Here is an 18,980-nt window from a genome sequence, read left to right on the forward strand (position 1 = left end):
CGCTTTCCTTTGAATTAAAAATATAACAACCCAGATACCTTTTCTCCTATCTTTCGAATTTTCCATTATATTTCAGTACGTGCTTTGTATTTTATCTTGACGTGCATAGAGAATTACGATATTTCTCTTTTGAAAAATTGTAAACAATATAAAGAGAATTCCAATTACGAATATTTTTATATCGTTGGCTCGTTTCGATTAAAGGGATACGTGCGTGTTCCACCGTCTATTACACGCGGTACCTAGCGGAAGTTGGACAAAATTCGATTTTGTATTAATTTATTGCTAACGCTTTCAGAATTCCGTGTCAAGATCAATTAAAAGTTTCGGTTAGTTTACTCGTATTACACGTTACGCGATACTGTTAGTGTATCCTATTGCCTGTAATATGCAACGTGTGACGCAAACATATCAGCATCTAGGATTACGAAACAGGAATCTGCGAGAAAAGAAAAATCTTTATTTCGATTGATCGAGTGTAATTGAAAACCTATTCGACGTATTTCTTATCCAGTGAACATTTGTATCTAAAACATTCTTCAAGTACCTACGAATACACACAAGGTACACTGAACACCATTTTTCTCTAAAGATCCATATTTTCCATATTTCCCATACTTTCGAATTTATACTTCCTCGTACAAACTCCATTCCACAAACCATTGCACGTTTAACGTATTCAGAACGAAGATAAATCTGCAAAAATGATATTTGAACCTAAGACTCGCTGATTGTATGCGTTATAACTATCATCGAAGAACCGAAACATCTGTTCCAGAAAGGATTTGTTCTAATTTAACGTTGTGCTTCTATTTGACTTATAGACTTATAGACGATAATCCGAATACTGTCCTCGCACAGTCTAACGATTCTCCTAATACTCAAACGGCAAATCGCAAAATCAACGAAGCAAATCTCGTCGAAACCACAAATCAAACCTCTCGGATCCTTTAAACGAGCATCGAATCGTAAAGTCCAATAATTCCTGCAAAGCCGATGAACCACAATTCACGAGACCAACGAAACCATCTCGTCCATAACATAAACTCTTCGACTACATATTGTCTTGGTCAGATCTCTTAATTGGACATCAATCCTTCGTGGCAAAGCACGTTTCAATTTGTCGTGACCTCTTTCTTCTACTCAGTGCAATCAGATTTCCCCGAGCTCTATAACGTTCACAGCCATGTGAACACGTTTCGTGGTCCACAGCGGGGAACGATATTTCGATTGTAACCACAATTCTTGTCCGTGGTAATGACACGTTCGTGCGACGATCGTCGCAACGACGAAGCAAAAAATAGCCGGTTGGAACGGATACCGACGAACGAAATACGAGGAGAAATTTCATTTCGATTCCCTGCCACAAAATCAATGGGGTCGTCAGTCGTTCGTCGACCGACGACTTATCGTCTACCGACGACGTTTTAGTTCTTTTCCTTCGATTTCATCAACGTGAAGAAATCGAATAATAGCATTTGCATCGAACGCAATGGGGCAACGTTCCGTTGGATGCCGTTCGTTGTTACAATGACTTTCCAGCTGACTGTATAGTCATACACATGATACGTTTGGCGATGTTGGATGCAACGATTGGTTTTTCATGGAAATTTCTCTTCTGTCGAGCTTACTCTGCGCGTTTGTTAGAGGGTGGAAGAACGTTTGTTTGCTGAATTACGTTTCATAGAACTGAGATAAAATTATCGTATAGTTGCGAAAGGGTGTGTAAGAAGAAACTCGAATACAAAATTGGATCATTAACTATTTAATGATTCGAACATTTTATATAATTTATTCGTTCGTCTTAGAAATTAAGGTTGAGAAACGTGTGAAACTCGAAAATAGTAAACTTACAAAAATAGTCGATATAATACGAAACAACTATTTCGTTAAAAGATAACGGAATATAAATTTGAAATACACGATGTATCATCCGATATATTTTTATTTTTGTATCGAACTTCCACGTATATCTATTTCTATCGTTCAGCTCTGTCTTCTTTTTCACGTTGAATCAGTAGGTACGAGATAACTTCGGATAAAAATCTTTTCAGTAAACGTTCGAACAAAAGGTAGCTAGCGAAACGGAGGGATCGTGTTTTTTTCCTTGCAATTTTGTTCCAATTGTTTCTTGAGTTCTTACGCTAGCAAGGTTCGAGAATTGTTGGCCTGAAAGCTTCTACAAGGTGTGCGTAGTGTGTATGCACGGAGGCAACAACAAAAATGCGAATCTTGTTTTCTTCCACGTTTTTCCGTTCACTGAACGTCGAGGGATTTCTCGTTTTGTTTCGCGTTGTGATTAATGTCTTGTCATTTAAACCGCACTTCTCCCGATTATTTACGACAATAGGAGATTTTCCGAAAAATGCTGCGCTTCCAGAGAATCGATACGCAAGACGAAGTAACCTCAATAACTAATATAAAAACCTATATAAATTATTCATTTTTTCAGACAATTTTCTTTCGTGTAAATAACTTTGATCCTTCAATTTCTGATATTTTTATTCACAGCAATTTTCTTCTCCTTGAAAAGATTTGTTCTTTTCAAATATCGCGAAGAAAAATATGAATTATCCACACATCGATGTGAATTAAACAAATAATAAATAATAATTTCTAATGTAATCTACGATTTATTGGATTTCTAAGCATCTTCTAGGAAAGTAGTTCGAGTATCGACTTTTCAAAGTTCAAAGATGCAAAGGAGATCCAACAGTGATATACGGAGCATCACGCACAATATACTACTTCACATCGTGCAATGTTAATACAGTTTATTTACGTAACATCCACTTGTTACACAACCGATATAACTTACGTCGCAATATATCGCATTGAATAGAATCTCGTTGATATTCTTCGAACGATGTATCGAATCTTACTTAAAGGATCGAACATCGAAATTTTAGACATCTGTCGTGCTTTCAAAGTATGCGTGGGATGCTGACGTACTTGGTAAATCCACATTGCCATTGTGTCTGTCGTGTTCCTCCATTTTCCTTCGTAATGTATGAAAAGCCTTCCTCGTAACAGAGTTGTTGAGAATATTCCTCGAATGATAGTAGTGCGTAAAGTATACCATTAGTATACTGTATTACTTAATAATGTATTTGTATTTTAATAATATGTTATTGAGAAAATGAGACGAAGAAGACAAGGAAGCGCAACATTATGCTATAACCATGATATAATAATAAATCGTAAGTATAATACGTCTCTTCTGTTACTTTAGAGTTTCGTTTCAAATTATCCAAATTATTCAAATAGTCGTTTCAAAGTCTCTTTATATCTTATTCTTCGCGCAAGTTGCGTATAATGCGGTCACAGACATTTGCGTTTTTTAAAGTCTTTGCGGTACACGATATTTTATTAATTTCGCCTGAAAGCGCGAGCGAAGCTCATAAAGAATACCGCGGTATTTGCACGAGAAACATGTTTCCGCTTAGCAAATACGTCTTCGATCTGCGTTTCGTTCCTACCTATGGGGAATTTTCAAACTCTTCCAAAGTCCAAGATGTCCGAGTGAGCCTTAAATTTTCTGTCTGACGTAACATTGGATACAAATAATCAATATCGTATAAATAACGCTATACACGGGCCCGATATATTTACGATATATTTTTGAGTGTCACGAAGACGCTTCTAATATTTTGCAATGTTATATAAATAAGCACGTTTCAAAGACAACTAGAATTGCGAATACGCGAGAGAACTCGTTGCTCGCAGACACAAATATAAACAGAAATAGATTAATATATTTAAAAGGCTGATATAAATAACAGCGATATATATTTATGATAAACATTGAGCGCCCATATGGGACGCGAGTAAGAACCGGTAAAGCGTGAAAGAGCTGGAATATCGTAAAATTGACGTTCACGTGCCACACAACCGCGATATTCCATCGAAATTTTTATCGCAGTCCTCTCGAAACATCGATACCTTGTTTCTTCCTCGAGTGTATAAACGCAACGCCGAATACCAAACCGAAGCGTACATTGTTTTTAGCTATTTCGTTCTCGAAACGTTGTTGTTAAACGAGTATCAGATAACGATACGAAAAAGACACGATTGCCGTTCATTTGCGATGCTTCTAATCAGTTTTCATGAGTGCGGTGTATCGTTTTACAAAACGGATGAAACTGAAAACCGGGCAAAAATCAGGAGAGAGCTGGCGTCTGGCAAAAAGTGCATCGGTGATGAGTTAGCCAAAGTTACGGTATAAAATTACTTTGCCGGCGCCGTGCACTTTTATTGGCGACAAAAAGCAGCCACTCGAAATTGCATCTGTACACGACAGACGTTTCTGTAACGCGTAACCCCACCATGCCGGATATCAAAGGTTCGAGAACAAGATTTCCATTTCAAGACCAGACGGAAATTGGACGATGGTAGAGACGCGTGTCGACCCAATGGAAAGAGCTTTAAGCGCCTTTTACTGCTTCTATCATCCAGCCATAAAAGTGGCTTAAAATCGGCCAGACAGCGTCACCGACGAATGTTATTGTTGAAACAAATCACACGTTTTAACGTTCTGTGGAATTAAACCGCTCGACGAATTCTATTTCGAGGGATAGAAGAACGTCTAGTAAACATTTTGACATGCGCAATGTTCATACAGTCTAAAACCTATTACTGCTTAATATTGGAACTAGTGAGCTATAATGTCATGTGTGTGTATGTGTGTGTTTGTGTGTGACTAAATATACTACGTAGACATAGTAAAATAAGAACACATAAATATATAGATACACGTAGTTACGTTTCTGTTCAAATATCAAACTTTCACGATGATGGGGTGTTTTTACAAGAACGTTGTTCTTTGTTCGTGAACATTCCAATTCGCTTCTTCCGAGGGGCAGACCTTCGGAGGTGAATTGGGATGCTCGGAAAACATCGGAACGAAGCGCAACGGGCTATCAAAAACACGATCGAAACCCAAAGAAGGAAAAACACGTCAACTATGTTCCTGTTTCGACAAAAGTCGACGTTAATTTAACCAAACACGCTTTCGTAAGTTCAGTGGCTGTGGTATTGAAAGAGGCTGCAGACCAGTTTATTTTTACGCTGATATAATTTCATTACAAAATTATGGATAAATGGATTCGCGAAGATTTTATCCTCTCTGTCGAAGGATTCGAGAAAAGATTGTTTCTGAAAAGGTATTACGCGACGATAATCGGTGACTGCATATAGATTACGCGGGTACGTGAAATAAATGTTTCATGCTACTGATGTAACTGGTTTGTCTTCAATGAAAAACAACGTTTTCAAACGAAAGAGCATTCGCATTAAAACTGAAATATCCTTAACAATGCTGCGTATGTTTGAGAAAATATAATATTCAAATCTGTTGCTTTCCATTATTCGAAATCAATAACTACATTTCGCTTATTAATATCAAACTGGGCGACCAGAATCAAGCCACGAGCTTACGAACATAATGCTAGGATAACGAGTATACGTGTATGTACACATATAAAATCTTAATAAATAAAACAGTCGCCAACGAGTATTGGAGCGCGCAATTATTCACGAGCCAGAGACAACGCGACAGAATAGCGTTCGCAGAATTCAACTTGCATCCATCATGATTCGGCATCATGGGATTCAAATTAATTACAACCGCTACCGTTGATAAATTCACCGCATTCGAGTGGCCAGCGATTTTCATGTCTTTTTGTACGAAACTGCCAGCAGTTTTCATATTTTTCTGTATAAACTCGCGGAAGAAACTTATATTTTCTAAAGATTTTTCATAAGGAGATTCTTAATGCGATACAGTAAAAAGCACGACGCGATAGTAGCACGATCCGCTGAAATTAACGGAATAAATAGATTCGGCCGAGCAGGAAAATGAGTAGTCAAGTAGCGGAAGTGCATAAATATCAATGACGTTTTATTGTATATCGTTGCAGTACCTAACGTATTTAATAAATAATTGAAATTAAACGCAAGCAAGCCATATTTAACGAAATTTCGTTGATATCCATTTTCACTACCTCTCCGCTCACTTTTGTCCCGACATACAATATATTTATGTAGGAATGTTATATTATAAGTTAATAGAAAAGAGTATGATAAATACAATATCGTTGCACTCGCACGAAATCGAATATAATACCGCGTTTCGCGTATTCGTTTCTCACTAATTCTACGTCACAACAACACAACAAACTTCACACGACCAGGATAAATTCAACTCCGCTCATTTTCCATGCTCATTTTCCCCTTACATACCTTGGTAACGCTTACAACGCTTCTTCACAATATTAACATATCTTGACAACGTTTATAAACAATTACCCCTCACGCCACGCCCTTGCCTGACGTCACACTATCCCACATTTATTGACAGAGTAAGTAGGTAGAGGTGACTTCAACGTCACCCGCAGCTGAAGGATTTGTAGCGGCACACGAGTCAGAGGACGATGCGAATCGAGAGCGACTCGTGTTGTTGTTTTGCCTCGGGACATTGACACCGTTTTGGCGTACAAGACGTAACGATAAACAAACTCCGGACAAAACAATATCGCCGCTATTTGCAACCGTCAACTGAAGTCAAATTCAAACTTTCCGGTACTCCCCCGACCAGTATAAATAGACAAGTATGCTCTCCAGAAAATGATTATCTAGTATCTGTAGGATCTTATACTACAATTAATTTATTTACAATAAATGGATTAAATAGGAAACGATGTTTGTTTAACGTAAACTAATCGCAATAACGTATTATAATTAAGACGACCAGATGGTTAATCTGCAAGTCTCGTCACGCGCACCACACACTCTCGACAACTCTAGTGTCACGTCGGAGACACAATAAATCACGAAACCGATAGATCGCCGGTGATCTCGCGTCGCAGTTCGAACGTTTCGCGAGTAAGGTGAAAAAATTGAACTTTGTATGTGATAATAGAATTTATAATGCAAATCCAACAGAGTTACGGTTCAAAGTGTTACGGAATGATTCAAAGTGTTAGAAGAGACTGAGTCAAAATATTTCAACAGACTGATTCGAGCGCTTATTTTGGATGGTTTTTATACTGTGGTTTTAGTTCCTCTGGAGGGGTTGTCGTCTGATGTATCTCAGGGGCGCCTATTCCGTTACTATTTGGTTATTGTTTCGATGACTGTGGTACGTAGGATGTGTAGCCTATCCTAATACCGTTTCTGAGCGGGTGGTCTTCTTGAGCGTGTGACACTAGCAACACTCTCTGATTTCTCAACTCACACTCTGGCTTCTCGACTGGCACTGCCTGTTAATTCGTCTTTCTCCCTTAATATCCCTTTGTCTTTTCTCATAGCCCCACCACGTACGTGTTCCGTAACCAATTATAATCATTTTCCGCGTAACTATTCGATTGAAGGACCGACGATACATTGATGTCGACACTTAGGCTTTCTCGCGACATTGTTTATGCTTCACCGATATCTCTTTACTACATATCCTTATAACGAGTAGCATCGAGCGAGCGACGATTGCGACTAACTCTGTATGCTGTACATCGAATAATTTTAAATACGTTTCACTACACGAAATATCAACTCGTCTCGTCGTTAATCAACGACACGTTTAACCGTCCACCGCAGATTAAGCAGGAGAAAACGCGCGTTGGATTTTTATCGACTCGGAAATTCGGGATTAAACGTGGAAACGCGAAGAAGCTTGCGCGAATTATACGCGGCAACACGTAGATCATTTCGTTCGTCGAAATAGGATCGAATGGTGGCGAGCACAGCGTGGCAATTAACTCGTCTGAAACGAGATTACCTTGAATTTAGCATCCCTATTGGCCGGAATATCGTTTATCAGCGCATTAGCACCTCTGTAATTGTACGCGCCGCTTTTAAAGTCGGTAGATCTCGGGGTGACGAGGCGTCCATGTCCGAAATGGCAACGCACCGCAAAATGATCAACTGGAAACGAAGGCCGGTTCACGTTTTCCTCTTTGCGCGCAGCTTACGTAACGCGAATATTTCACGAGCGGAAGGAAATTTTTGCGAGAAACCTCGAAAGTGCCAGCAACACTTTTATCCTCTGTACTTTTATAAAGAGAAGAAGATGATTTGAAACTTCGCGCCAGTTAAACATACATCCTCAGGGATGGAAGAAAAGTTTTTAATATTAGTTGCGGAAAACGTGTCAGAGTTAATAACTAGTTCAATCGAGAAATTATGGTGCTGCTGAAGTGCGAAAATTGATTTTGCGCAGAGGAGACGTTGCATCGTCGTAATAGTTTGTGACGGATTCGGTTGATGGTAATTTACGATATCCTCGGTTTTCTAAGTGGAACGACTTACATATTCGATCAACATCGCACCAGAATCCTGTTACGGAACATAACAGGTGTATCTTAGAGATTTTAGACTGCTGTCGAAGATATAAATCCGAGATGAAAGCGAAGATATAAGTCCACGGATTCGTGAAAATGGTTAAATAGAGCACAAAAGAGAGGATATAAATTTAAGAGAGCGTTTCGTGGAAAGAATCATCGGAAGTGAAAGAGGCTTGACAAATTTTCATCGTGTATCCAGTTCATTTTCAAAATCACGATGTTTTTTTTACCAATCGTAATACTCTTTTTTAATTAAACTTCGTAAACAAGACAGGAATTATTTACATGATAAATAGTTGTTTAATTTATCAAAGTTAAATCAAAATTCAAAGTAATCGAATTAATTCTACGCTGATGAACCGTGCTGTATTGTAGAAAAGGTGTACACTGATTTGCATGCTGAGAGAGCGAACTGTACCTGTCGATAGAAACTCGCGGAAACGGAGACTGGAAGCTAGTAACAAACAGAAATATAAAGCAGACACGCTATGACGAGACACAGGATTAGCCAGAGCACGAACGTCGAGCATCTTGAAAGTTGTACTTTCCTCTCGTACGACCTCTTCATAGTCGCAAGAACAATTTCTTCGTACAATATTATCTTTCTAGTCTGACGTCTAGTCGTTGGTAAACGTCAGTCAGGAAATTCAATTCTAAAAATTGTTCCCTTCGGGTTGCTCTTTTGACAAGATTTTTCGGATTTATTCGTGAGAAGCTTGCAAAGTAAATAAAGTCTTACGTTATGTTCTTTCCAGTTTCAAATATTTCTCGGATTTTCCTCGAACGATAGGTTAGGCGTCGAACGAGCATGATATTTTTTCTGAATATTTGAAATACAAAATTTGCCGGACTTCGCGTTACATCTTCATATCGAAATTAAACTTTGCGCGAGAATTTATGAAATATTCACTACAACGTAAAATTTACAGCGAAGTTCGTTCCGTTCTAAAAAATGGAGAACTTTTTTTAAATATAGTACTCGGGGTTAACGAGTTTGATTGGTTTGTAGAATATTCGCAAAGAGGAGAAGCCGGGCTTTAATTAGAGATTAAATAACTTTGAGGTCATTCTCGTTTCCCTATAATGATTGACGTATCGTTAAACAGGTGACGTATCGTGACGTGTCAAACAGGATCCGTGAAAGAGTTAATCGATTTTCCAAATGGAGGATGTGCACGTGTGTCGAACATGTGCGTAACAGAACCAAGATTCAAGAAATCATCCGCAGATTTAGAAATCTTTTTGAGTGTCAGATGCGAGTGATAAATGCTTGGAGCAGTAAGATTCCGTTGAGATATTTGCCTGACTGATGGTCGAGGGTGCGGTATTTTTATACTGGGAAATCACGTGTAGTGTGATTTCAAAGCATCAAATTTCCTCGGCGAAGGACGACGATTTATTACGATCGTACATTCGAGGCGAAAATAACGTAATTTCCTACAATTAGTTTTTAATCAGTAAAACTTAGTAAAAACACTAATACCAATATTGAGACTAGTACTAAGACTAGTACTAAGGAAAAATACAAAAATATTTCATGATTTTATTATACAATTATTCGATTATTTTAAGATTTCATTTTACTACGAACTTTCCTATGTATTTTTTAATCAGAAATTTCACCTAAATATCAAATTATTAATAAATTAATCGAGATACCTACCTCGATATACTAGGAGTTTACGGTTACAGTTAAAAATGAATATAACGAGTAATACATCGATATACACGTTATAACGATAAATTACACCGTAAGAAATAGCATAACTATAATATAATGGCTCAACTAACGCATAACAAGAATCTACTGGCAACTGTAGTTGGTAGGTAACCAGTGGAACAACCAGGGATTAGTCCGACTTAAGCGTTTCGTGACAAATAACAGGGTGGCTGCAAGAGTTGGGGAGATTCCGCGTAATCTCGTTTTCACTTGGTTAATTATGCCAGAGGCAACGCGAAACGGCCGTGATCCAATGATACTTACATAGAAAATCGATTTCGCAACATTTGTAATCCACGATGTGCTGCGGATTTTCCAGCTTAGTTCGAACGAGATACACGAAACTGGCCGACAAACCTATTGAACTTCGATTTCTAGCGAAGGTGGCGAAAATCACGAGAGATATTTCCCGTCGTTGCGTTACTCACGGCGAATAAACGAAAGAAATTTTCTCAGATAATCAGAAATCGAAACGATTTATTTGAAAGTAAATATTTCCTTAACAGTTACAGAGGTTAGCGATATCAAGGTGTAACATTTTAAGGAAAATTTTCCTCTTGAAGAAATCACGAAAATAAGATGCGACTGTAAATTTGCGTGATCCATAGAATGTATGAAATTCATTTATAATACATTTATTACGCGTTTAACAATGTTACGTTATGTATAAATTCGACTACAGTCGATTACAAAAATGATCCGGTTTGTTTCAACGATCGAGTTTCGAGCGGATCGACGGCTACAACTTGCTTCGAATAAATTTTACCGAGTATTGTGCAACGGAGATTTTAAACGAACACTTTCCAAACGATCCCTGATTGCTTTTCGTGGTAGTGGAAACCGATGAACTGTGAACGCTTTGAAACTACGAAGAGTATAACGTGTCGATAATTTTCGACCACGTTTCCAATCGTTTTCAATAATTAATTTTGCGATTTAAGCAACATGTAAAAGATTCCGTGGAATAAAAGATCAAACGCTTTTCATAGGAAATACGAAGTTTAACGTTTCGCAGGATCATAACGCTAAATGATGAAAATTATTCTATGAAAGGAATTCCAAGTTCCAAGCTTGCCAAAATACCTTCCTATTTTAACAACGTAGATCCTTTTTCTTATTTTTTAACAAAATTACCCGTTGCCATAGGGAAACAGTTAAAAAAAGTATAAAAATTAAATATACAGTTATAACCAATAGTTATATAGAAATGAAACCAATTTTCATCCTAATCAACTTCGATACACAAGTTTCACTTTATGAAATTCAATTACCATTCATAAGGGATGATATTTCATTTTCTGTTTTCACAAAGTACTAAAATTATACCAGCTGGTTTCGAAAGCAAAAGTTTGCGCAGTTTGTAAAAGCAATTACTCGGAAAAAGTAGAATCGTAAAACAGGACGCGGATGTCATATACAACATATTCTGTGAATTCATTTACGAACTTCCAATTAAAGTATTCCAATTAAAAAAAAGATTCGAATCCACTTAAATGTACTGTATCTTATCTTATATTTTTCTCGAGGTACTCACCACGCGTCCAAAATTTTCCAATTGAATTCCAACGTATTTGCGATATATTCGAGTTCACCTGTATCGACAGCAATCGCGATATCGCTTTCGTTCCGAGAGAAAAAAAAAAAGGAATCGCGTATAAATTACAACCACTGACAACGGTATCAAGGCGTTCGCAATCAGCCAACGATTCTGCTCTCGGAACGTGTCTAGAGGAGAAATTGCACTGTATAGCGGATGATTGGCAAACGATCAGAAAACGACGAGAGAAAGAAACGTATCGCCATTGATCTCGCGAAAATGCTTTTCTTCTTCGTTCGAAATTATAGACCCTAGGGAGTCATGGACCGAGAAAACTTCGGATCTCTCCGCAAGTCGAAAAATCATCGGTTAATTAAATTTGAATAATATCGAGCAAACGTCACAAACAAGCCGGCCCACCTTTTTGTTTCGCACGGCGACGGCGTAATTAGATTTCGGCGTGGAAACGCCGCGTCGCGCATTCCGCTCGTGTTTCTCCATTTTATGATACGATGTGGGAACGAATCGATCGGCGAAAGTCAGCGTAGCGTCGAGGGCTCCATATCGCGTCGAAAAAACAGAACGTTCGTTAACGGCCCCTCCGATTCTCGATGTCGTCGATCGGGTTAATTAACGGGAACGATTAGCGGGAGACGCCGATTAAAGTGGCACCAGACGCGGTGTGATCGTTTGCATTGGAAATTTTCAACGGGGCTCGCGGTGAAAATTTATGGCGGGGAAATCTCGCGCGGATCGATTCACCGGAAATTCCAGACGCAAACGTTCACCGCTTTTCCAAACTTTTAAAAGAAACGATCGTTTAATTTTTGTTCAATTCTCCTGTTTTCATTAATTCTATTGTTTATGGCAGCATTTAGTAAAATTAGTTATTAACAGCGCAAGTAAAAAAGAAAGAGGTACGTAGTTTCAAACGTCTCAAATTGTGCAGGCAAAGGTTTGTTGATGTCTCGAAGAAAAACATCGCTGATCTTGGCTTTTAATTATATTTTCAATTTCTCTTTTCTTTAACTCTGCTGTTTACTGCTGCGGCGATTGCTCGTTTTAACGACCTACTCGAATTAATTATCATCATTTGTTGCAAAAATTATTTTGCGACTGTGGTTTTAACGTTGTATGGAGATATTTTCCCGAAAATGAGTCTAAAAAGTTTGAAATAAAAATTATTTACCAATAATTGAATTTAAGAGCACGTGTTGCGAACGGAGAATGACAAAGTGGAGACAAATCAAACGCGGATTATCCTAAGCCTATTCTCAACAGAATTTCAGACAATGCTTTTTCAAAACCTAAGTTATCCCGTTGAAAAATGTCGCGATCTTTATCGAGTGAGCTACGAGTGTATATATTTGTTATCTACATAAAACTCTTACAAAACTCTTACAAAACAGTATTTTTGCGTAACACAAAAATTCACCGCGTCAGCGTATTAAAGAAGATAGAGGAAATGCAAAAAAATTCAGACTGAAAACTATATTCAGACGTAGTATCGCGAGATTAGCATTTAAATTACATTTCCCATCTATTTTTCCAAGCAGCATCGAATAAACTTTTTAAAAAATATAGCAAAGGTTGCTTAATAATCACGAGAGGAATTACAATAAATAATATAATTAACAATTATGAAAGTCACACTATTCGCGTTTATCCAAACTTACGATTGTATGCCTAACGATATCTAACGACTATTGTACGAATAATATAAAATTGTAACAAAAACGCGTAGAATATATTGTGTTCGTGTTCTCGGTTATAGTATTATTCTCATTAACGAGAGAAATGTTAATTAGATTCCAACGGACTGTGTCGGAATCTGTTCGAACAAACAAAGCTCTGTAACTCTAACAATCAGTTACGTTCGTAGCATTGACTCAAATATCTCGATTCGCCTTTAATCTCGACGTGTTTCGCGATATTTCACCAGATATTCAAGCTAAATACTATTAATATTGTCCTCCTTTTACGTTAGTAGATATTATTGATTGTTAGTCGGTTTGCCTGGCGAATGCGTTAAAGTACCCAAGGGCTTAAAGTGGTTACGATATCGGTGAGCAAGCATCAAATAGGTAGCCGATTAAATCGGGTTCTCTGGGGAGGAAACCGAACACGAGTAAACAGAATATTCACGCTAGATCCTGAAGCGAGGTTTTCACGTTTCTAGTAAAAAACAAAATGGCAAAATTCTCGATTTTTACGCTTGCTGCTATTTTTTTATGCGACACAATGTTCTACTACTTAAGCTTTTTTATAATAAATTCTTGCCGCAACTTATTTTTTACCTTTTCTTTTACTTCAACATTTTTTTATTTAAGCGTTCACAATTTTTTCCTTCTACTTTCCTAGCTTTTTTACTTCGACTCTTTCAAATTTAATTTTTGCCTTTTTTGCGCCTTTTATTGCTGTTCTCCTGTAAAATTTATTACCTGCAAATTTTCTTAACCCAATTTTTTTCAAATCTTCTCGCTGTTTTTAATAGGAAGGTTTTGAGGTCGCGATGTCGAAAGTACCTTGCACGTAAATATTACTGCGAATTGAAATTTACTTACACGAGCGAAACAAGTTCTTCGAATTTCTATTTCGTAAACCATCGATGAAAAATAATTTTCCATAGATAAATCGTATCGCGGTTATTTTAACTTTCCGTCTACTACGAGCCGTTAAAGTGTCAATAGTGATTCATCTCTAACTAGTTGGGTGTACTATCTGCAGTTATTTATTGTCGTCTAGTTGCGCCGAGACCACGTATTTTAACCGTTTCAAGTCCTCCAGGGCATAAATGCAATCTGCACGAAGATAAAATTTTAATGGAACGCCAATACCGTCGATGATTCGACAAATTTCACCCTCTTTGAATGATGCCGCGTGGAACGAGCTATTTCGAATTGAGCTTATTTCAAGTATTTGCCACATGATGCATGTAGCTTATACGAACACTCATGTTCAGACATACATACATTACCCTGCTTCTGATAAGATTTTTCACTAGAGATTTTATTACTAGAATTTATTCATTTGCACGCATCCATGGAAATAACAAATGGACACTTGTACATTTTTCTTTTGAAATAATTCAAAGCAACAAAAGTACATAAATCTTAAACATTTTCAAACGAAACTCTTGTCACGCAAAAATTGATTAATACACCACGATAACGAAAACGATCGTTTAAATAGATCAGATAAAACCTGTTTGTAAAACCGCCGGAGTAACCGAATAGACTCAATTGTTTAAAAAATTTTTATAGAAAGGTGGTCGAACAATTTGCTTCTGGAACAATTCCAAATTCGCGTTAAATTTAAATTGCATTTACAATTAGCTAAATTGAAGTTATTATATTTAACTATTAAAATTTAATGATTTAAATTTTGATTAAATTCAATAATACAATATTCGAGAATGTGGATTACTTCGGATTAGTTCGTATTATAAATGTCGAAAGCACGAAGACGCTTTCTGCAAAATTAACGTTGTTTCTTGTTTTGAAACAGCGAGCCTATCGCACAGATATTGATTAACATTTCACTTTTCGATTAATATTTCATCAATTGACTGGTACCGCGTAACGAAACCGATAAATTCCAACGTTAAACGAAATATTTTTTGCAATATAATTGAAATTATGAAATAAATTAAAATCACTTAAAAAGGAAATGTAATATATAAATGTTCGCATGAAAATAGAAAAAACTCAATTACAATCTTACAGGTGCGGCGCAAAAATCAAATTGCCCTCGTACGTGTGTATATGTATGTATAACGATATCACGTTATGTCACGATTTAATCAAGCCCGTATAGAACGTTTTCGTTTAGAAAGGAGCCACGATGCGGTATTGTCGGAAAAAAGCTAGCAGATAACGAAGCGTTTGCATAGGGTTTTCGGATAATGGGAATTCGGATAACAGAAGTTGTTCCCAACTGTGACTCGCACAGATTGTTCGCTATGATTCTGAACAGAGCAAGCCTGTTACAACGAAGAAATTTCTGTTTCGCAATGCAGATTTTTCGTTCGGGAAAAGTGGAATCGCAAGAAGCTAAGTCGAAACTAACAACGCGCTCACGACGATGCGACACGACGCAAAGACGCTAGTAAATCCTTCGAGGAAGATGGGCAAATGTTACTGACTGCTACGGAGATTTTCATTGCGTAACAACATATTCTGCGGTATCAAGGAGATCGGTATATATAACAGGTGAATGAAAGTACAACATTTTCCTTTGTACTGCGACAGATTTTTTTTTTTTATAAAGAACTCACGGTATTCAATTACTTTTAACTCAAATTTTTAATCTATAACGATCGAAATTTTATCGCTTCACAGTGTGTATAGTAAAATAGTTGAATTTCATATTTAGAAAGGAAATCGTAGAATGTCATATAGTTTCTCATACGAGTTCAGCAATTCGGAGGCACACAGATTTTTAGCAATTTTGTTATAGAAAATGAACATTCCCCTTGAAGTAACTCCGATGGACATCCTTGACATTCTCGGAAAGGTCATTATCTTACATGATGTTACATTCGCTTTAACTTGAATTTAAAAATAAAGAAATAAAATAAAAAATTCAACATAATTTATATCTCCGTGTTAATTCATTCCTTCTAAATTACCGTGAATCTTCCGAACAATGACACCCCCTGCAATGTTAACTCCATGTACATTTCAAAATATTTTGTTATTCGCGTTGGTTGAACTTTCGGCTGCGTGAAATATCGGCAGGCATTTATGAACTATCCCGTGTAGCAGACGCGAGAACACCGTGGAAATAATACAATGAAATTGATTCAGACTTCATGCACGGAATACATTATCGAAATTTCCGTGGGAAACCGCGGCAGCGGGGCTAGCGTCAAACTATCGACGAATTTTTTCCTTCAGTCAAAAAAAAACCGTGCTTATCGGCGCAGGAAGCTTTAATGAAAAATACCAGCTGGATTGATTTCCACCCCTATTGAATTCTTCTCGACGTGAATATCGATACGCGTTACTCGCGTATCTATTTCGGGTACAAAACTTTGTAATGGAGCCGTTGAAGTGCAATTCCACAGCAACGTTGGATCATGGGTTTCGAAATACTCTGGATCGCTACTATTATGGTATTTAATTCCGCTGCGGTCTTCAAATTTTTACGTGCTAATTTCGTTCTACATTTGAGGATTAAGAAAACTTTTAGTATTTGAAACAAAAAACCGTCGCGTAGAATTGAAACGATGATTCCTTCGCACTAAATTGAAAATATCTTTTAACGACAGTAGAAAAAATTCACAAACAACACAAGAAACAAACACAAAATTAACTATGTTAATTATTGAAATAAAAATCTTTCGAAACGTCCGTAGTCGAAAGTACAAATTATGTGGGTAATTCTAGCGGAGAAGCTTATCAACAGAGAAATAGAGAAAATTAATTGATGCAGCTGTATCTGAACAATTTGCGTGCGTGGAAAGTATAATTAAATCCTAGTGCATCTACTGTTCTACCGAAATAGAGCTGCATGAAAATTTCATTAGAAGATAAATGTGCACCGCAAAAGTTTATGGCGGTAAAACAACGTATCCTGCGTCAAACGTCAGAGTCTCTATTAAAATACGTTTGAAAAGAGTATCTCCAACAAGTGTCTCCATAACAAGTTTAACGAGGTTTTTACTTTTACGAATCTATTCATAAAGAGTAGCCATGGAGGGTACTCTTAAATCTTATGTTACAAATAGTAAAACTGTTCGTTGTTATTTATTCGAAACATTTGCTCCTATTGTTCCAATCAACTTAATAGAGAATTTTACATTCCACTTCGCATATTTAATTGATATATATATCTTTTTTATTGAAGATTAAATCGTCAGGATATTTGAAGCTACTTGGGGAAAGGCAGATAAGACGGTATCTGCAGAGAGAGAGAGCGAGGGTAGATAACCAGGATACTGTCGCAAAAAACGAACTACGAAGGGGAGAGGAAAGAAATTTTTTCTTTTTTGTCGGAGCTAATACCAAGGGTCAGTATATATAATCGCGGCAGGAGTGACCAAGGGATGATTCGAAGCCAAGGGTTGCGTCCCTCTGGGAGACGCCGAAACATTTTCGAGAAAACCGTCGACTGAAATTTTCATAAAGAAAACAAACCACCCTTCGTTGGTGAAAGAAATTTCTTATCTTAAGATTCGATGATAACTCATTTCGTGAGTAATTTATTTTTATTCGAACGTTTTATAGAAACTTTCGCCCGAATGAAACGAAGAATACGAGACAAAAGCCGAGGAATTATTTTTTTAAACATTTTAATAGATATTAAAACAGTTGAGATATTCGTTTAATTTCGTTTCACTGTACGGAGAATTTTTTATAAGAATTTAATATTTTTTATACGCGTAAATAAATAAAGTATGCGAAAAACAAGCTGCAGGATTAAACACGGCTTTTCAAATATTTTTCGAGCGCACTGATTTTCCAGAAGTTCTCGTCGTGCCTGAGGATAGTGGTTGAAAAGTTTGCTGTACTATTTACGTTTCCACCGTACAACGCTCAAAAACAAAGGAGGAGATAATTAGAATTTAAATCCGAGCAAACTGTATAATTCATCCCTCGGCAGTAATAATTGCCTTAAAAATAATATTAAAATTTTCCAATAATTTGTTTTTCAATATAAAATAAAACTACTTTTGAACAATTTCTCCTTCAAGAATATATATCTATGGTCTGAGTCTAGTAATGAAAACCTTTCGCAGCTTCCGTCAAAAGCCACCAGAAGCCACCAGGGTTTCCACCGTTTTATTTCCATTATTTTCTTTTTTCTTTCCTTCCATCTGTTTCTGATATTTTCCGCAAAAATGACCCGACAAGACCTTGTTAGCCGATATCGAGTCATGGAATGAATTCTCGGTTCGTTCTATCAGAGTTATTTTTATACAGCATCGAATCGAACTTACGATCGTTTTACTGCACTTTTACAGCTCACGTTCGAAATCTTGCCAATACAAATTGATATTGATACTACTGAATCCGAGCGTGATAAACGTCCTACTTTGACTACTCGACTGCTGCAAAAATATGTGATCGAGTTTGTGTAATCTTAGTAGAAATGGAATTTAATAATTCATTACTGTTCTGATAATCGAGAGGCCACAGGAAAGCAAATATATAGCTTCGATCGTTTTTCAGCAGATCGAAGATTCTCAGAGGATTTATAATTTTCGTAGTAAAGCGGCGACGAAATTGCAATCTCAATATTGTAATTCAACGAGCTGGATAGTATCAATAATGCACTGAAATTAATCGCCGAGAGGATTAATCAAAGCACAGTTACAATGAAAATTTATTATATGGCGTAACGAAACGCAATTAATTTTATAACGTTCTACTATCCTTTA

The sequence above is a fragment of the Bombus vancouverensis genome, chromosome 1, assembly GCF_051014615.1.
Source record: "Bombus vancouverensis nearcticus chromosome 1, iyBomVanc1_principal, whole genome shotgun sequence".
In the NCBI taxonomy this organism is placed as follows: Eukaryota; Metazoa; Arthropoda; class Insecta; order Hymenoptera; family Apidae; genus Bombus; species Bombus vancouverensis.